Source organism: Calliopsis andreniformis, chromosome 9 (genome assembly GCF_051401765.1).
Source record: "Calliopsis andreniformis isolate RMS-2024a chromosome 9, iyCalAndr_principal, whole genome shotgun sequence".
In the NCBI taxonomy this organism is placed as follows: Eukaryota; Metazoa; Arthropoda; class Insecta; order Hymenoptera; family Andrenidae; genus Calliopsis; species Calliopsis andreniformis.
The window spans coordinates 278,578-301,474 of NC_135070.1; the positions used below are offsets into that span (position 1 = coordinate 278,578).

General features: G+C 34.4%; 1 protein-coding gene across 17 annotated transcripts in view; it reads right to left on the reverse strand.

Annotated features, from left to right (window-relative positions):
- Positions 1-22,897, reverse strand: part of Phcl-1 (pH-sensitive chloride channel 1) — a 281,119-nt gene that overhangs the window by 179,913 nt on the left and 78,309 nt on the right. For 16 of the 17 annotated variants that reach the window (XR_013002622.1, XR_013002621.1, XM_076385170.1 and 13 more), the window contains exon 2: positions 12,928-13,105. The gene's annotated coding sequence lies outside the window, so the exon portion shown is untranslated. Of the gene's footprint in view, positions 1-6,316; positions 6,352-12,927; positions 13,106-22,897 lie in introns of all 17 variants that reach the window. The other variant, XM_076385154.1, reaches the window with a different exon arrangement.

The following is a 22,897-nucleotide window of genomic DNA, read 5'->3' on the forward strand; positions in this document are numbered from 1 at the left end:
GTTAAATATATTTTCGCAATGGCAAATTATTAATCTTTATTTGATCTATTCAAAAGTATGACTCTGTTTGGCACAATCTTATATTTGAATCTTCTTTATTTTTGGAATGTGTTATCCTCTGTATATTAAATAAAAATTGGGGTTTTTGCCGTTTAATAAATAATAATGATAATAATAATATATAACAAAGTTTTATCGAAATAACTTAATAACACAGTTTTTCTAAGATTATGTTCACGAAACGCTGTTACCTATTTATTTGGCAAGTGACAGAAATAGGAAAATAAAAAAAGATTCGCCTGTTCCTCTCTTATCTACGATTGGATTATGCAACCAACGTCTCCGTTTCATGCAATTTCAATTCGGGGAAACAGTCTGCGGTGGTTTAGTCGCACGGATTTTATCAGGAACACTCTCCCGTCGCGTCGAGCCGGTTTAAACACGGAATCCCCCATTTCGCCAGACCTAAGGAAGTCGATAGCATCACGCAAAGGTTAAGGTGCTGAGTTAACTAGCTAGGTTAAGGACGAAATTTCAGCCTTCCCTCTTGCGCCCCCCTTCAACCTTGTGAAATAGGGTCGCCACGGTTTCGCCATGAACCACTTTAACGCAGGTCGTTCGCTCAATTTTTCACATGAGAATATGCGTTTGTTTCGCGACGCGAAGTGAAACTTCACTGCAAAGTACTTGCCTTTGAAAGATTTCGAAAACTTCGCTGCTGGGCAAAACTTTATCTGTGATCTTATTAACTGACTTCTCTCTACGAAGGATTTGTAGCAGGAAATCGTTAAGGTAGTTCTTGGCCAACTATTCTAGTCAAATGGGAATTTGTTACTAAACGATAAATATAAAAGTGGTATGATACTATGTAAATTATAGTACCTAATAATTTTCAACCCTGTTTAGATTTATTGAAAAAAGTTAAATATTGATATAAATGATTTCAATACGAAAATCGGATGTTCAATTGCCTAGTGTACAATGTAAAATTGTAATGTTAACTACAATTGATTAACTTTGTTACGAGTCCAGACAAGTTACGTACAATAACTATGAAAGGGCTGGATTCAAAGCTCCTTCCGTTGACCTTTGACTTTGCCTGGTAGTCACCATGCAAGGGCCGATAGGCATTTCCGTTGCACCCAATTAATAGAATTCTTTGAGACTAATATCATTGAACTTTTCTCGGAAACTCTGCGATGCAGCCGAGTCCCCACCATTTTTCCCATAGATTTTTGAGTATAAAAAGGCCAAGAAATTCGGTCTAGCGAGCTCATTTCCAAACCAGTTCGAGTTTAGTACGCGGCTTAGACTGGGAATCAAGATCGAGCATTAGTTCTCCTTCGAGCAGAATCTTTGAGTACAGTATGTAAAGTAAATTCACTGTAACATAGTCTTAACGACGCGTCCCCCGCATACCTCTGTGCGTAATCTAGAGAGAGAGAGAGAGGACTTAGTCTCGCTACACTTAAACTCATCAACACTTGTATTCCTTTGAGTTAAACTTAAACTTGTAATAATACATATTTTTATAAGGTTTGTTAAATTGGACTTAGTTCAATCAAAACCTTTCCTAAATCCAATAAGAAGCGGACACGTAACGATCCCACAATATTATATCTTTGCCGCTCGAGATATATTATAAGTATGAAAGTTACGAGGCTATACTAACATCTTTGCAATCCTTGCGAAGGTCCTTTTCCTAACCTACAAGTGGCTCTCGATGTTGGCCATTGCGCACTGGTTCGTTCACGTCCCGTGGCTCCTGGCGAGTGTAAAGTTACTCGCTGGTTCGTCCACAGTCTTTATTCTATCCTAGTGACTCCCGATACTCCCCAAGTTGAGTGTCGGTTCGTCCACGAAAACCTACCTAAAACCTAGGGTGGCTTCTGATATTGGCCTTTGCGCACTGGTTCGTCCATATCCGTGAAGTGGCTCCCAACGAGTGCAAAGTTACCCGTTGGTTCGTCCACGAAACAATAACAATATTTCAAAAACCCTGACCTTCGGTCAGACTATCTAGCCCTTGGTTCGTAACAGCTTCATTACAAGTGACAGAAAAATTGTTACATAGATGTCTTTTTTCACCAGCATCTACAAAAAAACTATACGGACAGTTCTATTGAAAGTAATACACTCACTTTATAACATTTCAATATAATTTCGTATCAATTTTGGTAAGGTTCTTAGATTATAGTTATCTATGTGTCAAGGTGTTAATATGCGTCAACATATATTAATAATTTTTCGATAACTATGCGGTAAATCGATTCCATATTTTAAACAAGGGTTTCTTGTAGCCCAAATTAGCTTTGCTCAATATTTGAACGAAGTCTCGAATTACGTTTAGCTAAGAACTACCTTAAGCTTACTTTTGAGGGTGGTCTGCTAACTGAGATACTTTTAAAGGGTAGAGGAAAACGTAGAAGCGTTAGCTTCCAAATGATTGCGATTCATTAGTCACATCTCATCAATAACAATCGTTAATCATTATTACTGACAAGATGTGACATATGGCACAGGAAGACAAGACGCATAACGTTTTCGTATCCCCTTAAAGTTCAATAGGTTTGAATGAAGAGAAAATTTGTCTGTAAATATAATAATATCTACAAGAGAACTACCCGAAGCATACATCTCCGATTTTGATGAAGCTTTGCATGTTTGCATATTAGCAAAAAATATTAGATACATTTTTTATTTGCTGTTTTTTGTGTATATTGAAGAGGTAAAAATCACTGCCAAAGTTGAGGATGATAAACACATTGCGAGTAATATGACATATTTTTGCTGATTTTCCGAATCACTGCAGATATTATAGACCTGAATACAAAATACTGATATTTTGAAGTTCTCAAATATTGTATTGTAAAAAAAATACTTGAAGTTAACATTTAATAACATTTTATGATATTTTTATTACTGTATTATAACATAATATTGAGAACTTGATAAATTTATAATATTATCAATATATCCTAAGGAGATATCTATTCCCCTTGTCACGCGGAAAAAGAGTAAATTCCTTGTTAATTCCGTTTAAAATTCCGTACGTATGCACAATAGTCAAAAGGAAAACAATTTATATTATTTAAATTAAAATTGGTTAGTCTACGGTTGAATGTAACCAGGTTTGAGGATATTTGCACTTGATACAAACTAAACTAACTGCCAAATGACCACTTCTTAGTAAACAGAAGATTATGTTCCAAATAAAATTTTATTTTGACTTCTCCAGAACTCTATAGATCAGTTGATGGTTCAGACAATTTTGTTAATGTAACCTCCTGCCTTACGCCACTAAACACGGAAGATAACAATTTTTCATTAAAATGTCTAATTGGCCATCCCCCTAAAGGAAAAACCAATTAGGGTTCCCGGTACATCAACACGATGACCATAGGAAAGTACGGTGGATGAGTGTCTGACGGTCCTGTGGAATCTCTCGAGGCTTGGACTTTGTTTGAGAAACGATAATCACCGAACGTCACAGGTCACATGGCCCCTTACAAATTCCCGGATTTATGACACGCCTCTTAGCTAAAGTGTCCAGAAAAAATTCACCGGAAACGCAAAAAATACTTCAACAAATATAATTGTTTCTAGCAGAACTCCAACGCGCAACGAATGCCATAAAACCTACTACAGGATGCGTTTAACAAAAATTTTTTTGTAAAATGTATAACAAATGTAGGTACCTCGCGGACCTATGTAACGACTTCAAATTGTACTTTTTGATATATGTAGTAAAAATTTAAAATTCAAAGATCAATACTTAGAGTGAATTCAGAATCAATTTTCTTGGAGACGGTAGTCGATATCAATCAATTTTATTCTGTATCCTGGACTCATTTTTCATATAGAATCAGCAATACCTATTTATACCCTAGATTCTGTGACAACTTGTATATTCATTCCAATATTCCTGATTTATTGATTTTCCATTAGGAATTCAATTTATCATACTAAAAAACTTGCTGTTCTCTCATTTACTCTTGCAAATCCTCATTTTTCAACGTAGTATAAGAATAAAATACGTCTACGTACCTATAAATGTTTAAATGATAGATTTGTACTAATGAGAGTTACCAACTCGAAATTTATCACATTCCCTACTTTCTATATCTGAAACAAAAATTTATTTCTATCAAATTTTGTATAATAACTCATAGAAGAATAGAAACATTCAAACGAAAGAAGGCTAAATCAGTCTTCATTTATTTAATGACGACATATAGGAGACACTTGTTCCCGTGACTTTTGCTAACTGCCCACGCTGATTGAAAAGCTTGTAATGCCGATTGACATGTATTGAACGTAACAGCTTGAAATATTACTAAAACATTAACACAAATAAATGAGTTAAATGGATAGAATTTATCAATTTCACAAACCTAAGATATGAGGCACTTCAAACCAAAGGAATGGAAATAACATTTCTGAAGTTTTTTAATTAAGAACAGAAGTGGTTAGTTAATAAGTTAAGTATAATGTAAATAATTTAAATAATCTAATGTTGCGTAAAGATATCACTTCAAGGACAGAAAAATTGACTGCTAAGCAAATTATTGAAATAAGTTGGCGAAAAAGGGATCCTCTTTAAAAATATTAAAAATGAAAAGTTTACGCCAAGTACTTAAGGTGGCTTCAAACTTTTTAAACCTTTGAAAAATTATCGTAAAAAGAAATGAACTTTGCGCCATTTAAATTTATGAAATCATAGATAAAGTGCACAAAGTACCCACTATTTTAGCTTACAGTGATGGAATATGTAATATTTACACAATAAGTATCAATACAAAACTACGCTGGATTTTGTTAGATAGCAGCAAATTAATTATAAGTTTTATTAAAATATTTAACCACTAGCATAGTCAGATTTAATGAAACTTATGAATACGTATAAGAGAGCATATTGTAAGCTAAAATAGTTGGTACTTATGCGTCATATCTAGAATTTTATAAATATAAATAGCGCAAAATTTTTGGAAAGTTCATTTCTTTCTATGACAATCTTTGAAAGGTTTAAAGGCACCTTAAGTACTTAGCACAAACTTTGTATTTTTAATGTTTCTAGGGGGATTTCACAAATTTTTATCGAAGTATCTACATACTTATTTAAATTGAGTAAAAATGTAACAATAGTAGAGTGACAGCTAGAAGTTGGTTAAACATACTTAACAAAAACAAATAAAGATGAAGAAGTAATCGGTTGTGGACATTGATAGTCCTTCGCACAGAGGATTACTATCTCAAAGAGGTCCCCCTAATGTACTATCGTATACTGTGGTCCACGAAGGCAATGGGTGTACTGACACCCGTAGTATTGTGATCCTATGTAGGGCCTTCTGATCCTACGCCAGAGACCGGTGAGGGGTAAGGAGGATTTCACTATTATAGCTATCTCAAAATTTATTTATCTTTGACACATCATAGCTCAATTTCCTATAGTGGACCAATTCTCTCCCGGTTACACTTATCTACTCCTGTACATGCTCCATTGTTGTCATTTTCACCTTTTTTTTACATGCCTTAAGTTGGCCATAGTGGAAAAGGAACTTCGTTTCGCTTGCACTTTTACTTAAGCACTTAGTGCGAGACTCTACCGAGTCTCCTGATACAAGTAATAAATTATCTCATACGTTGCAATATAAATACAATTTACTCATACAAAACAGTTCGTACTACCGAAACCGACAGTTTTTTCATGAGAAATATGGAAAGAAACATAATATCATATTATAAAGATATGCTAATGTTAGTACAGTAATGTAACACCTAAATTTCAATAGAATTGTAACGCTTCAATTACGATAACCCAGCCCCACTACCATCGCACCACTAAAAATCCTTAACTCAGCGGGACTTACAAGGGAAGTTCGGTGAGTGTTAATCGCCGATTTTAATCAAACTTTGTACAATTATTCTATGGTCCTACCTAATAATTTTCCCGTACAAAGTAGCTGCTCATACGCACCTTTAAGGGAGAAACTACCCCTTTAATCCAAGTCGCCCTTTTCATTTCGGTGCTTATAGCTCACAAAGTATAAGCGCTATAAAAGAATGTTGCATACAAAAGTTTTACTGTTTTTCAAGACCTATGAGATGCCTTTAAAAAAATTTCGAAAAAACGAATTGTTTATAAAAATTCAATTTTACCCCCGTTCCCCGTTTCCCCGTTTCTCCCGAATAAGCGAGAAAAATATAATAAAGCGAGCAACGGCTGCCAACGCCACACATTTGAAACAAATGCCACGTATATTACAAAAAAAACATGTAATTTTAGAAACATTAATTTCTATAATTTTCATCTTACCTTTACAAAAATGCTGCCGGTGAATTGATGAAGACCTACCGATAAAAATAAGTCCAAACACTAGATAAATCGGATAAGTTATTATTAATCACAGTTCACGATTTTCTTTTTCACAGCTTTCGTACTCACGCACACACTGTGTGTACAATTTCAAGCACAAAACCTAAAAGATTATTTTGAACAAGGCAGAAAGTGAAAAAATTTTAATTGCAGAGAGTGTGTGGCCATGTATATCGGTGTATGCGTGCACATGAAAAACTGCGAAGGAAAAAAATCGCAAACTGTGATTAATTAATTAATTAATTAATTTCCATATTTCTCATAAAAAAGCTGATTCCGAAAAATTTAATTGGTGCCAAAGGGACGTAAGTGCAATATGTAATATTATTTTTCGTAATATTCAATAACTCATGAACCAAAAAATGAAATTTCTTAAAAATTTGTGTATACGTTCCTAACTATATGTTAAACATTGAATGTAACTTAATTTTCGTAGAGACTTTGCGTGGAATTGTTTTAACACATTTGAATTTTAAACTCGACTTCCTCAATATTACTAATACCACATCAGTTTGATTCTAGGTGCTTCACATGTCATATGAGGTTATCTTCCCTACATTGACAATGAGATACTCAAATAACCTTTCCTAACCTTATAAGATTCCAAATTGTCCTAATTATTATAATGTGAACAATCAACTAACTGATTTAGCTTAGAAACGTTGGGAGAGCATGACCACAGATGCGTCTTCTGAACTGGTTGGTGAACTTGGCAAGTCCAAATCAGGAGTTTGAATATCGAGCTGGTTAGACAAGAGTGAAGCAATGGAAAAAAGATACGGCTGCAGAAACGAGATAAGCAGTTTTCACCTTTCTTATCGGTTTAATTGCAACCGCCTAATAAGATTAGTAACAGAGTTCTTTTTAAGTTTTATTTTAGTTTTATTTGTTTATTTAGTATTTTAGTTTTATTTTCATCTTAGCAAAAGATATAAAATTCAACCGATTTGAAACAGCATGATTTGATGGTTAAGACACGAATAATACTTAACTCACTGCCTCTACAATCATTGACTTGCAAATCCAAATGTTGTTACGAACACCCGGTATACCGCCACTGTTTACTGGTGCTCGCGAAAAGAAGACGGTCGAGGATCGAAAAAGATCGATAGATGTAACAATTGTCAAGTTGTCAATCGTTGGCTAACCGCGAATAATCATGTGCAACAGCACGACCCAAACTACTTTTGTAAATATCTACATAAGCTTTACGTTATTGCTTGAATCCCCCCACGAAACCGACTCGTAGCGTGAGTCGAGATGGCTAATTACGAAGTGCGTGACACTTAGGCGATGGCGAGCCGGGCGTTAATGGCTCGTCGTTTCAACAATATTATCTCACTTTATTTAGAAGCATGCGTTGCAAATTGACGACGAGCATTTCTTGCACAAGTCAGTTTGAAAGACGCAGCTGCAGCGAACAGACAAAAGTATCCCAGTATATTATTTTCAATATCTTAGTTACTACTAATCAGTTACTACTAGTCATCTTAGTTAATACTACCAAGATCAATTGTATTGATTTATTTATTGTTTTACTATTGTTATCATTATCATAATGGAAGGTGGTAGGGAATAAAAAAATGATTTATTTTTTCTGTTTACCTATAGTAAATAATTTATTAGTTGTTCGTACATCTAATTCATAAAATTGTTTTCTGCATATATAGTGGTTATTACAAAAGATTGTTACAGTTAACGATTGGTTTCTTTATCATATCACATCAGAATATTATTAATTTCTAGAAATTATTCCTATAACAACCACTGTATATGCAAAAAAACAATTTTATGAATTAGATGTACAAACAACTAATAAATTATTTACTATAGGTAAACAGAAAAAATAAATCACTTGTACGTATAAATGCTGGTCTAGGTCAAGCGAGACCCGTATACCAGTCACTAAGGCCCGTCATGTGAAGGTTAAAACACGTAGCGAAAATAAGGTTCATTTAGTAAATCTCGCTTTCGGTAAACACAATGTTTGAAGTAAAAAAATTATTTCACCAAGACGTATGTAGCTAAAAGATGTTTGTAAAATATTCTACATATATTTTGGTATACAATCTAATTAAGGATAGTTAAATTCTAAATTTCATTTTGCAGTGCGTGTTAACAGTACTGATTGAAAAACAATTAAGGGTCTTTCAGAATGAGATTCATTAGAAATAAGAAATTATTTAAAAAACACATTCAAATTTGTGGTGTAACAAATGTTTCAAAAAAAATTCTGCAAACTTTTTTATTATAGCTGTAGCGGCTTTGCCGTTGCTACTCCCTGCAGTATTTTGCGGAGCGATTAGGCAGGTAAAGCGGGTTTTCCCCAATATTTCGAGCCCACATCTGGTAGCCAGACTTGGACGAAGTCAGCGAGGGTTTTTCCGTTGGTCACTTGAAAAGAGTTTCCTACGCGTAGACTAAGGGCAAATAAATAGCCTGTGAAAAGTGGCGACTGGGCCATTTGACCGACTCGCTCCACAACCGTGCGCTTCGCGAGGAACCTTGTACGTGTCACACCCGAACAATAAATTAGTGCGTGGGTTTAGTAAAAATCGTTACTTATTCATTTACCCACATAGCTATTAACCAATTTCCTTTAAAATAGGAAACTGTCATATATAATAATTGATTGAATGTAAATCTGTATTTTATTAATAAATAAGAAATGTTGAGTACAATCGAACTAATTTATGCTGTGACCCCCACTGTATCTACATAATTTACAATAATTACAATAATGATTATTAATGATTATATCTTCCGGTGATTCAATCTCACGATATCAGTGTCATTAAGGCGTTTGCACACACGGCAGCAAAATCAGCTAAATATTTTTTTCTAGATTGAAAAATTGGGGAGATTGCAAGGTCAAGTTAGTCTTTTTAAATCTAATGCTGTATTTTTTTTATGCATAATATTATATTACATGTTAATGCGAATCGATATATCTCACTGCTAAAAGTGGGTGTATCCAATATTGGCTTTCCCGTTTTCTATATTTTCGAATAAGATATAATAAAAATAATAAATGCGATTTATAAATTTTTGAGTAATCACGCTGGCCTGCATGTGTGCAAGAACGGATGACTGGTGCCGAATCCGGCAACGGCAAAATGTCGGTACGTGTGCAAATGCCCTTAGTCTTCAACTACATTGTTCTCCCAAGAAGTTACAAATGCGCTTCACTAATTCCTTAATCGTTTCAGATATTGCACTGTAGTCGAATGGCTCTTCAGAAAACCCCCATACAAACGCCCTGACTTTCCCTCATCTTGAAAGGAATTCTAAGAGTCTTGACCTTTATCCCTGACTCAAACTTCTGAAAACCTGGTCCAGAAGACTCTTGTAGAGAGTATTAGAATAAATCTATGAAATCTTCCCAAACGCCCATTGAATTAGTTTGTAGCCCCTCCTACACTGTCTCTACAAAATAAACTGTTTCCTATAACGAGAGCCCTCGTGGTAAATAGAATGATTAATCTTCAATCCAGAACCAAGTAGACACAGATAACTTTCTTAAATGATCCCCTTTCCAAATAAGAAAGTAACTTACAAACAGGAGCCTTAAATAACGAACACAAAAGACTGTAAGAATCATCAAACAGCGTAAAAGATGAACCAAAAATGCGACCAACTTCGGTCTCCTTCTCAAACGGAATCAAACTGTTATCCTGTTATTTCACAAGTTAATAACGCACGTCAAGTGCTTTCACAGTTTATCGAACTTCAAAAGCCGACGGCACCGTCCTCACTGCAAACAAGTTAATTTTCATGGATACTCCCTGGATCAAAGAGCACCTTTCCACTTCGATCAACTTCCTCCGTCATTTTGGACTCAACTGTTTTACGATAGACCAATTTTCTCAGCCAAAGAAACGCGAAAACGCTTCATCCAAACTTCTTGGGCTCAGAATCAACTTCCCCATTCGATTGACTCATTTGCAGATCTCGAGTCAGTCCTCCAGGGTTCAGAGTAAATCACACGCCAGATGAAAGGGACTAATGAGTTAAGATGGAGGGAAGATCAAAGGGTAAGTCGTTAGATAAGCGTGCTCGAGCAGGCCACGGGAAATCTCGAGGATTCATCGACCGAGGCCACTGAATATTTCAAGTCACGTCCTCTATGGAACGTCTTACACGGTTCGATTCTTTATCCACGATGGAACTCTGCCTTCGTTCTCTGCATTTTCCGCGCTTCTCCCTTCGAGCCCCGAATGAAGTCTACTCGCGTTAGCGATCACGTCGAATGCTTCGAGTCGAATTTAAATTTGAAACGAAACAAAGCCGTGGCTGGAATATTTCAATATTTGTGAGCAGATCCTAAAGGTTCATTCTATATTCCGAAAACGATATCATATGGGATGTGGAAACTCCTAAAAGTATTCAGGTTGAAGAACTTCTTTTACCGAGTTTATGCTATATTGATTACGTTCCGAGTTGATAAAATGTAATGAGCTTTTTGGAGCGGACATAAATTAAATATCAAAGCGTCAAACTGTACAAAACGAAATTAGTAAACATTATTAACTGTTCTAAGGATACTTCTTGTTTTTCAACATATGTACATGCTTTATTTAAAAAGTTTTTAAATACAGTTGATTATCTAATTGAAGAACTTAATCCATCTATTTTAGGTATAATTACATACCTGAGAATAATATTTCAGACTACTAATAAAATACCTATGAAATATTTTTGAAAAATAGATTATGAGTTATTTTATATTTTATTAAAACAAGGATTCTACATGAAATTAACTGCATACCTAACATAATTGGATACTTTTGCGATCAACTGTATGTGCAACTCAGTATACAGTGTACTGTATACCTACTTACTTCATTATACTTCTGGAATATAAAAAAACTTTATAAAGAACTTAGATTGAAATATCTTCATATTACTAAAGCTATTCCAAAATGTACAGTTCCGCTACTTTCAATACTTTGTTACGAAACGAGACGCGAGCAGTGCGAAAGGCCGGTGAGGATAGATACATTTCTAAAAAATAAGGTAATTGAAGTGTTAGTTGGCACAACAGACGACATTGATGCGAGATCAGTGAGCCGTTAAGATTATTGTAGACGAGGACGAACCTGATGTAAAAACTGGAAGTCTTTGAGGATGGATATGCTTGCGGACGGTACGGAGGGTTGGATAATGTACAATAGCTGTAGGAAACAGGCGAATCTTATGTAAAATCGAGGAGCCACTAGGTTGAACAGCTTTCTTTGGAAGTAAGGGCATACGAACGATTTCAATATGGAATCAGAGAGCCACACGAAATGTTAATAAGCCTCGTAACTTGTTAATTATTAATTGATACAACTCGAGCGACTAAACTGTATTGTAGGGGATCTGTCAACTTCGATTAGAATCGCTTAAAATAATTGTGAGTTTAAAAACAATCTAATAAAATTGTTGGATTCCCGTGTGAGAAACACCATAGACCGATTATACTTTACGATATAATATAATTCGATAATGTTTCTATTTACAATACCGGTTACAACTAAATATATATTAAGCTAATCGATGTGACAACACGTAGTAAGTGCAACTAACATACACGACTATGGTATAATTGAGTCTGAGTTTGACCTGAGAGTTAAAATAGAGTACAGTACAGTCTAAGAATGTCTAAAGATACGCTCTTATATAGACTATTGAGTATGGTGGAGAGGGGATGACCAGAGTCCTTAGATAACTATGAATAAGCCTGACAAATTTGTTGTGCTTTGATATAAAAAGTGAAAACAGGAGTGACTAGCTGTGTGTATGGATGATACAGAACTAACAGAAGGTTGGTTATCCAAAAAACTTGAAATGAATACTTTAGTATATTCTAAAATCAATCTTTACGTACAAGTGTATAGTGTAGTATTGTCACGTTAAAGTGTGCGATTCTAATGCTCGGGTGTTAACATACTGGCGATGCAAGGACTTACAGAGTGATCGTAAAAATTGTCAGATAGAATTTCGGCCGACTCTCGGATTTTATGAAGTTAAACTCTAGACTTGAAAGAGAACTTTAGACTGATCTTACTGAATATAACAGACAACTCTGACAAACTTGACTGTCAACATGATGGTATTGTTTTGAACCCGTTAGGGCTAAAATATTGGGGTTTATATAAGCCGAAAAATGAATGGGGATTCGTTAGAGATTTCCATATAAGGAAATTTGAAGATAAACGAAGAAAAACGAGAGTGGTAGGGCGTTTTCTTTTAAGTAGTAGAAATTCGAATATTTGGAAGAGGAACGGAAAATATTCTCTATACGTAACAACTTGAAATCTAAAATTCCCGTTTTGTGTATCAACTACTTTATATTTTTCATTAAATTTTTTCTCGTTATGTACACTTTACTCATTCGCTACTAGTTCAAATGATATAATTTGATTCAATTGTTATGTCATTAAAGTATACTTCAAGTACAATGAGTATACTCGTGTTAGTAATATAAATATTTTATTAATCACGAATATACTCGAGCACGAAGAGATTCATGAAATAGATGAACGGTTATATAAAAAATAAAGGCTCACCTTAACGAGAGATATTTGGCTGGTCGCAACGGACGAGGCAGACTGTCGCTGTTCGTTGTGCAGGTGTTTACTTCAACTGTTGCAAACTCTCATTTTCTTTCTGGTCCACTTTCGCCAGCAAAACCGTCTTCTTTAGCGGCTCATGCTATTCTCACCATGGATGTATTTGAACTGCCGTCTGAAAATACAAACAAATGTCATGAGACTACTGTATTTTAAGAGGATGCGTGCATTTTAAACTTTAGATCGTAAACTGTGGGAATACTGACAGGTTTTTGTAACAGTATGCTATGTAATACAAAAATTGAAGTATTTATACTTGCTTCAAATGTTCTACAGTAATGTTGCGGACGAGCGCCGCGCTCGGATCTGATCGCGGCTCTCGTCCGTGAGTGGTAGTCGATTCGGCTTTCTTTGCTCTCGGTCGCCGAGATAATTTAGAAACACCCTGTATAAACGTCACACTAAAATGTTCGCGATATTAGTAAACATAGTAAACATAGTGACTGATGTAACAATGATATTATGAAGACATAATTTTAACATATTAATTTTTTTATAAATAAAAAACTTAAAAAATTTTAAACTATTTCACACCTTTTTATGCGTGTATTTTTCTGTTACTATTGGGATATTTTCGTCTGTGACGTTTTCATGTACTTGACGTAATCTTTTTACTTTCTTAAAGTTTTTTATTGGGATCTCATTCTTTTATAGAGATGATTTGCATGGAGAATTCCTACACATAATTTTTGACATTATAAATTACTAAGATTCGCCGTCACTATAATTTAAAATGCGTATGTTTCGATTTTTCTCTAAAAATTAACCAATGCCAAATACCACTGGAGAAGTACGAGAAGAAGAGAAGGAAAGGAACAGGAGAAAAATAATCTTATTAAAAACCAAATTTGTATCGTTATAAAATGTAAATAAAAAAATGTGTAACAAAGTTTATTTCCTGTTTGTTTCTATTTAACTCAAAATACTACTGTTTATTCTTAAGTTCAGTATAATACGTATACACGTTCAATATTATTATAATATGTATACACGTTATATATTACTATTATTCATAATTATGTAACTTATCGTTATTCAAAATCATATAAAAATTATCACCCACATATGGGTGACATGGCAGTCAACGTATTAATGGTATAAAAACACGTGGCAACTCAAATTTTGTCAACTTATCTTGTGATTGAAATTGCGTTGGTTGCAGTTCAACAGTAAAATGATATGCACTTTGACTCTCTTAACTGACAATGAATTGAATTTCCTGTAAATTTAAAAAATACACAATTTACTTACAAATTAAAAATTTGATTACAAAATTTGACAACTTACCTTGTTTAACAATTGGCAGGTTATTTTATACACTCTATAATAACGGTAACGCACCTCGCCGAATGATCTCAAGAGTCGATAAACGAAACATGTGTTAATTCTTTTTATCTAGATGTGTGCATGTAACGCGTATAGGTATATTATGACGAAAACTCGGATGAATTTTCAAGGATAAGAAAAAGGAGGACAAGAAAAAGGATAATAATCTTGAAATTTTCGTGCGACCCATGAGGCAATATTACGATATCTGTTATACGTGGATCAATTTGATTCAAATTGGTCTCATTAGAAAGCTCACATTCGGCTTAAACACTAAAAGTGCCTTTAAATTTAGAGAATATTGCAAACCTGTCGAGATAATGACGAAATAAGTTCCAGATAAGGTTGGAATTTCCCGTTTTAGAGGAAAAAGATACGCGACAGTGATCGATTCACATACTTCATGTCAAAAGAATATATGGCAGCGATGGTTCATGTACATACTTAGCGTCGAAACGCTAATGCGTCTCTTGATACTGACATTAAACTTTGAAAATATTCCTAAACAAGTCATTTTTTGGAACAATTACCTTAAGAATAGTACACTACTATAATTAACTGTAGCTTATGAGCTGAGTCAGCTTATGTAGATTCTCTACACTACGACTTCCTGCATCATCGTCATTGTCAGTATTATTTAAAATTAATTAAAATAAAATTATAGTAATAGGCTATACATAGTACAATTTTGTTGTTGTTGGAAAACCTCTGTGGTGGGATGAAATCAACTCCCAAGATTTCATTACTTTTTTATGTTTTGCATATAATTATGTTTGGGAATTCTCTTTACAATAATGTGATAGAGCACACAAAATTAAATATTTTTTACATGAAAAGTTTTCTTGTGTATTGCATCATTAGAAACTTATATTTAAAAAGACGGAAAAGCACTGAAACTAAAACTTCCGCGTAATACGTATAGTGTATTTAGGTTTATGGAGATACACTTTTCGTCCTTTTTAATCATTAAGTTTAATCATTACCGAGTCGATGCGCGAAGAAAGTTCTTGAGTGTTTGACTTTCAAATACCTGACGTTAATGATTCCTGTAAACAAAATTAAACTAATCAGATGAATTAAATCGCATTCTGCCTATTACATTAATCGCCAGCGGGTATTACCAAAAGTTGATAAAGGTAGAAGCTTTTTCTTATTGTTTAAACAAACGGAATTTCAAATCATTCAACACGTGGATACATCTTAAGAAGTAAAATATCCTATCCTATTTCTAGACGATATGATATGTACTCGTACTTTTAAACAACCAACCGCGAATATTTACTTTCTGTTTGCATAAATCAATGTTCATAATTGGTTTATGATATTAAATTGAATTTGACATTCATCTTCAAACGAGTTGATTCCGAAATTCTTTTTGAACCTTAATAAGCAATTGCCATACTAATACCTTCGGAGCGTGTTGCGGTTCTGCAATGATTCTACAAGTAGCTCTTAAATGAATTTGGATTTCTCACATCTCTTTCGAATACAGTTTCACCCTTTCTATCTCATAGTGAATGTATTTTGCAACGAGTACACAAGATTATCGTTATTCAATGATATTCGTCAATTTTAATTGAATATTCAGTAATATGAGTTTACAAAGTAAAGCAAAAATTAACAGTTCACGGCCATGAAATCTAAGCATTTTTAGATAATTTAGAGATTATTCTAAGCAAAATCATGACCAGAATGCTCTGGATTGAACCTTCCTCTACCGAATAAGCCTTTTCTTAGCTCAAAATCTTCTAATACATACATGTATGTATACGTGTACACGTGGTCACCTACTTTATAGAAATTCATGAGATAGATGAAGGGTTATATAAAAAATAAAGGCTCACCTTAACGAGAGATATTTGGCTGTATACATGTATGTATACGTTCTAAGGAGTATACACACTACTAAACACGGCATGTATGTAGTGCGTGCATAGAAAATCCACGAACTCGGCTGAGCAAAGATAACTGTCCAAATATGACGTCACACTGGGCAAAAGAAAAACATTAAAAATGGCTGAAACGGTATCAGACGCTTACACGCTACTGGACACTACTACCCTCGCAGTAATCCACGTGGAGCTAGGAGCAGCTTGTGTGAATCTAGTTTTGAAATAATTATTAATGTAGTGAGAAACTATTTTATGTTGTAATCAGTAATCATAAGTAAATAGTTTTTCTCCATACATCATATCCATCATATCCATCTCCATACAAAATAATTACAGATTGAACATTATCAACACACACCTCAATTAAACTTTATATATATTTTGCGACATTATAATTCACAAAATATGCATATTTCATATTTAATCAATTCAATGTGTTCCTTGAAAGTTAAACATTTTCACATTGTCATTAACAGTGTACAGTAAAACAGTTTAACACGTTTGAAACATCGGTGTATCACTCTGTCTAAATTGCAAATATATCATATACTAGCTTAACTTATACATATCTTGCCCCTGTCTGACGTCACGTAGATGATTCTATCTTTGCTTAAAGGAAGTTATCTGAAGCCGCGTCTATAAGTATACATGGTTTAAGGCCTAAGGTAGAGACAATCAGTGGTCAGACCAAGAGTATTCCCTCAAGGGGGGTATGGTAGTCACGTGACTTTTTGAGACTGCCAGGTCGGTATCTGCTATTACAGTCTTCGTTACAGGAATAGTATTATCCACAGACACGTGGCTGCCTGATGAATGCAAGATGGAGTCATTCTATGATTTCGAATTCGAGACACAACTTAGAAAATTTCCCCCTATAGTGCATACACTACTATACGAGCTATGTGTACGTGAACACAACGCTTCGCGACCGACTTCGGACATTTCCGGAAAGTAGAGAGAGTGCGAATATGAGACTTACTCTCTCACTCTTGAAACGTCATATTCAACTGTTCAAATCCCTGCAAGTGGCACGAGCCACATGCGATGTTTCCGATTGCTGAAGTATTTTCAGTAATTCAATATAGCACTAAATCGTGTGAATGTAGTGGTATTTATTAAACGACACATGTTATTTGTATATGTATAACTTTTACACGTGTCACATTCTAAATACCACTACATTCATATTATTCATTCTTTATACAATAGACCCTTTTTCCAAATATCGTTTTTATATTAATATGAAGATCACGCATATGTGTGCGTGTACATACACATACGTATACATATATTTACACATATGTAGGGGGAAATTTATTGGCTATAACAAATTATCTTTTACATTATTATTTTCAAAGATATGATAGTCATGTTCACAGGAAAACCATTTCCAGAATTTGGGCCTGCCGGTCCTGCAGCAGACCCTCCCATATCGGTTTCAAGAGACAATGTATGGCATGTGGCACTTGACGCGCAGGCGAGACTTCCTGCGGTGCTCTCTACTCGAGCAGGTTTTCCTGTGCTGAAAAGCACTAAACTTTCGTATGCAATATCTCGAAAACCATTTGAAAAAAGATACATAATTTCTATGTCGTTGAATTTGTCCTGTAACGCACTACAAAGTGATCTGAAAAAAAGTATATAGTTCCATTTAAAAAACTAAACATGGTTATCATATTTTTGAAAATAATAATCTAAAAGACAATTTGTTATAGCCAATAAATTTTTCCCCTTATACCATGCAAATTTTATATAAACAGTTTTTTTATATTTTAAACAGTTTATGAAATACTGGACTGTACAATGTTACGTGGGACACCCTGTAGGTATACATATGTAGATGGTAACGCGCTAGGCTACGAGCGAGCGATGCAATGCGCGACGTGAGCCGAACATGACCGATTGTTACTCAAAATCGCGACAGCTAATCGACGGTATTGAGATATTTCAATTCCCTATGCGTGCCTGACTGTTTTGAATATACATGTGATCTACTGCATTTGTTTCTTCATTATACATAATCTATCTGTAACATCAGACGTGTATAGGACCTCATCTCGTAACCGTAATGAAATGATGAACGTCAAAATGCACAGATCCTATACCTGTCATCTGTGCCTTTACCGTTGCTCGAGTACGAATGCCGTTCAAACCTGTAAGTTTTTTTTTATTCTGCAAGTCATTTTAATAGACAATTCCAATTTTCATATAAATTTGATTTTATATTATTTTGACTCAAATTATTCTTTTATTCCATAAAAGACTGGCTGTAAAAAAAATGAGAACAGTGCAACTGCGTTTTATGGCTACCTGTGTGGCTAAAATATAAATTACAGTTTCTACAGTGTTTTATAAATGGAGTAACATATGAAACGAATAATTCTAAAGTTAAAAAACTGGAAAAAAATGATGTATGAAATAAAACAGTCACAAATTTGAATTCGCATGATAGCAAAAGACAGGCTCTGTATTCTTGTCTTCACGAGCTTCTGTAAATATGTCTGGGCAAATAAAAATATCGCGTGCGATTTGTGCTGTTTGTCAGCAACTTGGACAGTATTTCAATAGCGAGAGAGTAAGGTTCACTTTATATTCGCGTTCTCTTTTCACTTTTCGAAGCTATCCGAAGTGGCCCGAAGCACCGAGTTCATGTACACACGACTCCTAAGATGCTGTGTGTAGTGGAAGGGGAAATTTTCAGTAACTCGCATCGCCAATTTGGCGAATCCATATCTCCGAAACTATTAAAATAACAAAATTCAGCATTTTTTTTACCGAACATATCTAAATAAATATTTTTCGTACTTCGAAAAAGATTTTTTCAAAACAAGAAAAAAATAACAATATATTTGTTTTGTAAATTTCAACACTTGTTAAAGTATTAAAAAATTTGAAAAAAAATATAATTAAAACGCTCAAAAACTGTAGTTAAGGCGTGCGAAAGGAAAAAGACCAGAGAGTTGGGACATACTTTTTCAAATTTTTTAATAGTTGAAACGGAGTTCAGATTTGCAGAACAAAAATATTTTTGTCTTTTTTATATTGAAAAAATCTTTTTCGGAATACAAGACAAATTTTTTCAGATATGTACATCCTTCAAGAATAATAAAAAAAAGCTGAATTTTGTATTTTTAATAGTTTTGGAGATATAAATTAAAACGTGAAATCAGTTGTAAAAATCGGCAAAAAATGTGAACTTTAGGGGCTTGTATTTCTTAAATAATTTCGAAATTATTAAAATGATGACTCAACCTCCCTTAATTGAACAAGGACTACAAAATCCCTGATGTTGAGGTACAAAAATGATCGAGTTGCATTGCCGTGGAATGACCGGTACCATTCAAGCAGCGAAAACTACTTCCATGAGCATGTATCGCATCGTAATTTATTGTCAGTATCCTCAAAAATGAAGCAAGATATCAAAAATGTTTATTCTATATTTTTTCATACAGAATCACTAACTGTCTGCTTGTACTATCAGTTCTAGGACACCCTGTATAATTCTATATAAGTACACCGTGTAAAAGGCGCAAAAATATTAAAAAATAAAAGATATTTGTTTATTTGTACATCCTACTTAAATAAAATTCGTTTTCTTTTTAATAACATGTTACGAGCCGAGGGCTAGATGGTCTGACCGAGTGTCAGGGTTTTTGGAATATTGTTATTTTTTCGTGGACAAACCAACGGGTAACTTTGCACTCGTTGGGAGCCACCTCACGGACGTGGACGAACCAGTGCGCAACTGCCAACACCGGGAGCCACTTGTAGGTTAGGAAAAGGACCTTCGCAAAGATTGCGAAGATGTTAATATAGCCTCGTAACTTTTAAATTTACAATATATATCTCGAGCGGTAAAGATATATTATTTGTGGGATCGTTTACGCGTACGCTTCTTATTGGATTTAGGAGAGGTTTTGATTGAACTAAGTCCAATTTAACAAACCTTATAAAACTGTATATAATCACACGTTTGAGTTGACTTAAAGGAATACAAGTGTTTATGATTTTACGTGTCGCGGAAGTAAGTCCTCTCTCTCTCGATTACGCACAGAGATATGCGGGGGACGCAGCTACGTTACAGTAAGTTTTACGTACTGTACTCAAAGATTTTTGCTTGAAGGAGAACTAATGCTCGATCTTGCTTTCCAGTCTAAGCCGCGTACTAAACTCGAACTGGATTACGAATGAGCCCGCTAGACCGAGTGTTTTAGCCTTTTTATAGTCAAAAATCTATGGGAAAAATGGTGGGGACTCGGCTGCATCGCAGAGTTTCCGAGAAAAGTTGAAAGATATTAGTTTCGAAGAAATCAATTAATTGGATGCAACGGAAATGCCTACCGGCCCTTACATGGTGACTTCCAGGCAAAGTCAAAGGTCAACGGAAGGAGCTTTGAATCAAGCCCTTTCATAGTTACTTTACGTAACTCGTCTGGACTCGTAACAAACAAACATAGAGTTTTTTAGTTTTCCTTACAGATATTTTAGGTGTTCCATATTAGATACCACTTTTTTTTACTATAATTTGAAATTATGTTAATTTGTTCACATTTTGTTATTTAAATGTGATTCTGTATTAGTTTCTTTATCTTTTTTTTTTTCATTAGAAAAAAACAATTCTGTTTTGGGCAAATGTTTAAAATCAGGTGTTCCGCATTGCGTACAGCGCTCACGCTGTACGAATGCCAGGCAAAAGAATGCGGCTCTGATTGGCGTGTAGATCCCCACTCTAGTTCAGGAGTCCGAACACATCGACCTGCTGCCACACGTATTGTCCGTATTGGTTGAAAGAAGTGACGAAGATCGACGAATCGGGTCGAGAGCGAGACAGATGGTGGTCAGAGGTACCGTGTTAGCATTCCTTTCACGTAAGCACTGTACACTTACCCTAATTATTTTTTAAAGATGCAAACAATTTCCTAATGAATAAATTGTATCAAACTAAAGCAAAACCAACATTCATTGTTTTTTGAACTCTAAAACTTATTATTTCTACAAATTTGAAATAGTAAAATTAGTTATTCGTTAAGAAGAGTGCACAAAATCATATAGAATTAATTTTGACTAAGTAAATGATATTTTGGAGAAATTCTATGTATTTAAAGTTTCGTTTAAACATACGACCTAATAAACTATTGAATTAGAAGAATTAGCCTTAGAAGAATCTGCTATATCCTTTTATGATTAACAGCAGAAATTTTCAGAATCATTTATGTGTCACAAGGGGTTCTAACTTAGCCTGGATTTCGCACTCACCGAGTTATTAGCCACTCATCACCTTCTGTCGAGAATACCTTGCAGAAAAATTTATGGAAAGTTATAGGGAATTGATAAAGAGTTACCGCGAGCGAACTAGCTCTAAACAAACTTCGGTGAATGGTAACAGTATTTAGATTCATGTAAGTTTTCATCCGCCATTATTAGATTCTTTCATACCAAAATTACAATAAAGAACCTCCAGAGAGTTTCCTTAGCAGAACGTTGCGTTGCGTCGCGTCATGGCAATCACTTTCCAAGCCATATTTTCACAATACCTACTTCATTATCACAATTCCCAAAAAAGTCGAACAAAAGCGCAAGTCTGCGAGGCTGAAAAAGCGCAGTGTAAAAATTTCGCTCAAGTTCTTTCATTATACGAAATTGCTCGAAAGCTTCTGGAAGTTCGAAGTTGAGTTTCGAGGCCGACACAGGCGTCGACTAATCGATGTCAAAGGCAATGCGACGTAAGAGTAGACTTTATGCTGAACAAAGTAAATCCGGCTTTGTAACGGGAATTTAACTGAATGAGCCCGTATTTTACACCGAATATCCTTTATTCGTGGCTATTTCACAAATACAATGCGCCTCTGACATTTGATGCGAACCAGTAAATTGAGTAGGGGTCATACTCGTGAATTTTCCATTGAGAACACGCTGTCAGTGAGAGCTCAATATTTAAACAAATTTTATAGATTCAACGAAATGGGAAACAACGTTTGGCTATCGAATAATATTTGTTTTGTTTCTGACAAATAGGGGTACAGAGGCAAAAGTTAATTTTGTGATCGTAGGAATTGGCGTATGATTGAATATGGAATAATTCGCAAAAATAATAAATAATTATAATTCAATTGATAATCAATTTAATCCAAATAGTTGAATTAAAATGTAAACAAGATTGTAGATATTATAATAATAATTTTAATAAAAACTGGACCAGATGAATATTCCAGTGTTCAAATATAGCTACATAATATAGGCACTGGTCAACTCTTTCATTAACTTTTTATTTTAAATTGTAAGTTGTGAAGATTACTTTTACTTTTCTTATTTTTATTGCTTGGATGGAAATCAAATTTAGTTTATTAATTAAAACAATCTGTACCATTCAATAGAATTCAACGAAGTGTTAAGTAGTTTAAAGCAAAAATTTAAATAACAAACGATCATGGAAAAGACTAAGTAGAACATTTTGTAATTCTCTTCAAATCATGTGATATTCACATGTGCTAATTTCCGCTGGAACTATTTAGAATTAGCGAAGTAATTGAAATTATATGCACCTCCGGACATTGTACAATACTACAGAAACTTTGTATTATTTACGAAAATCAATTGCATGCAAACATTGTGATTTACAATATTTACTTGATTTATCCATATCCTTGATCTACAAAACTCAATTCTCTGATATTTCCTTTTGCAAGGCT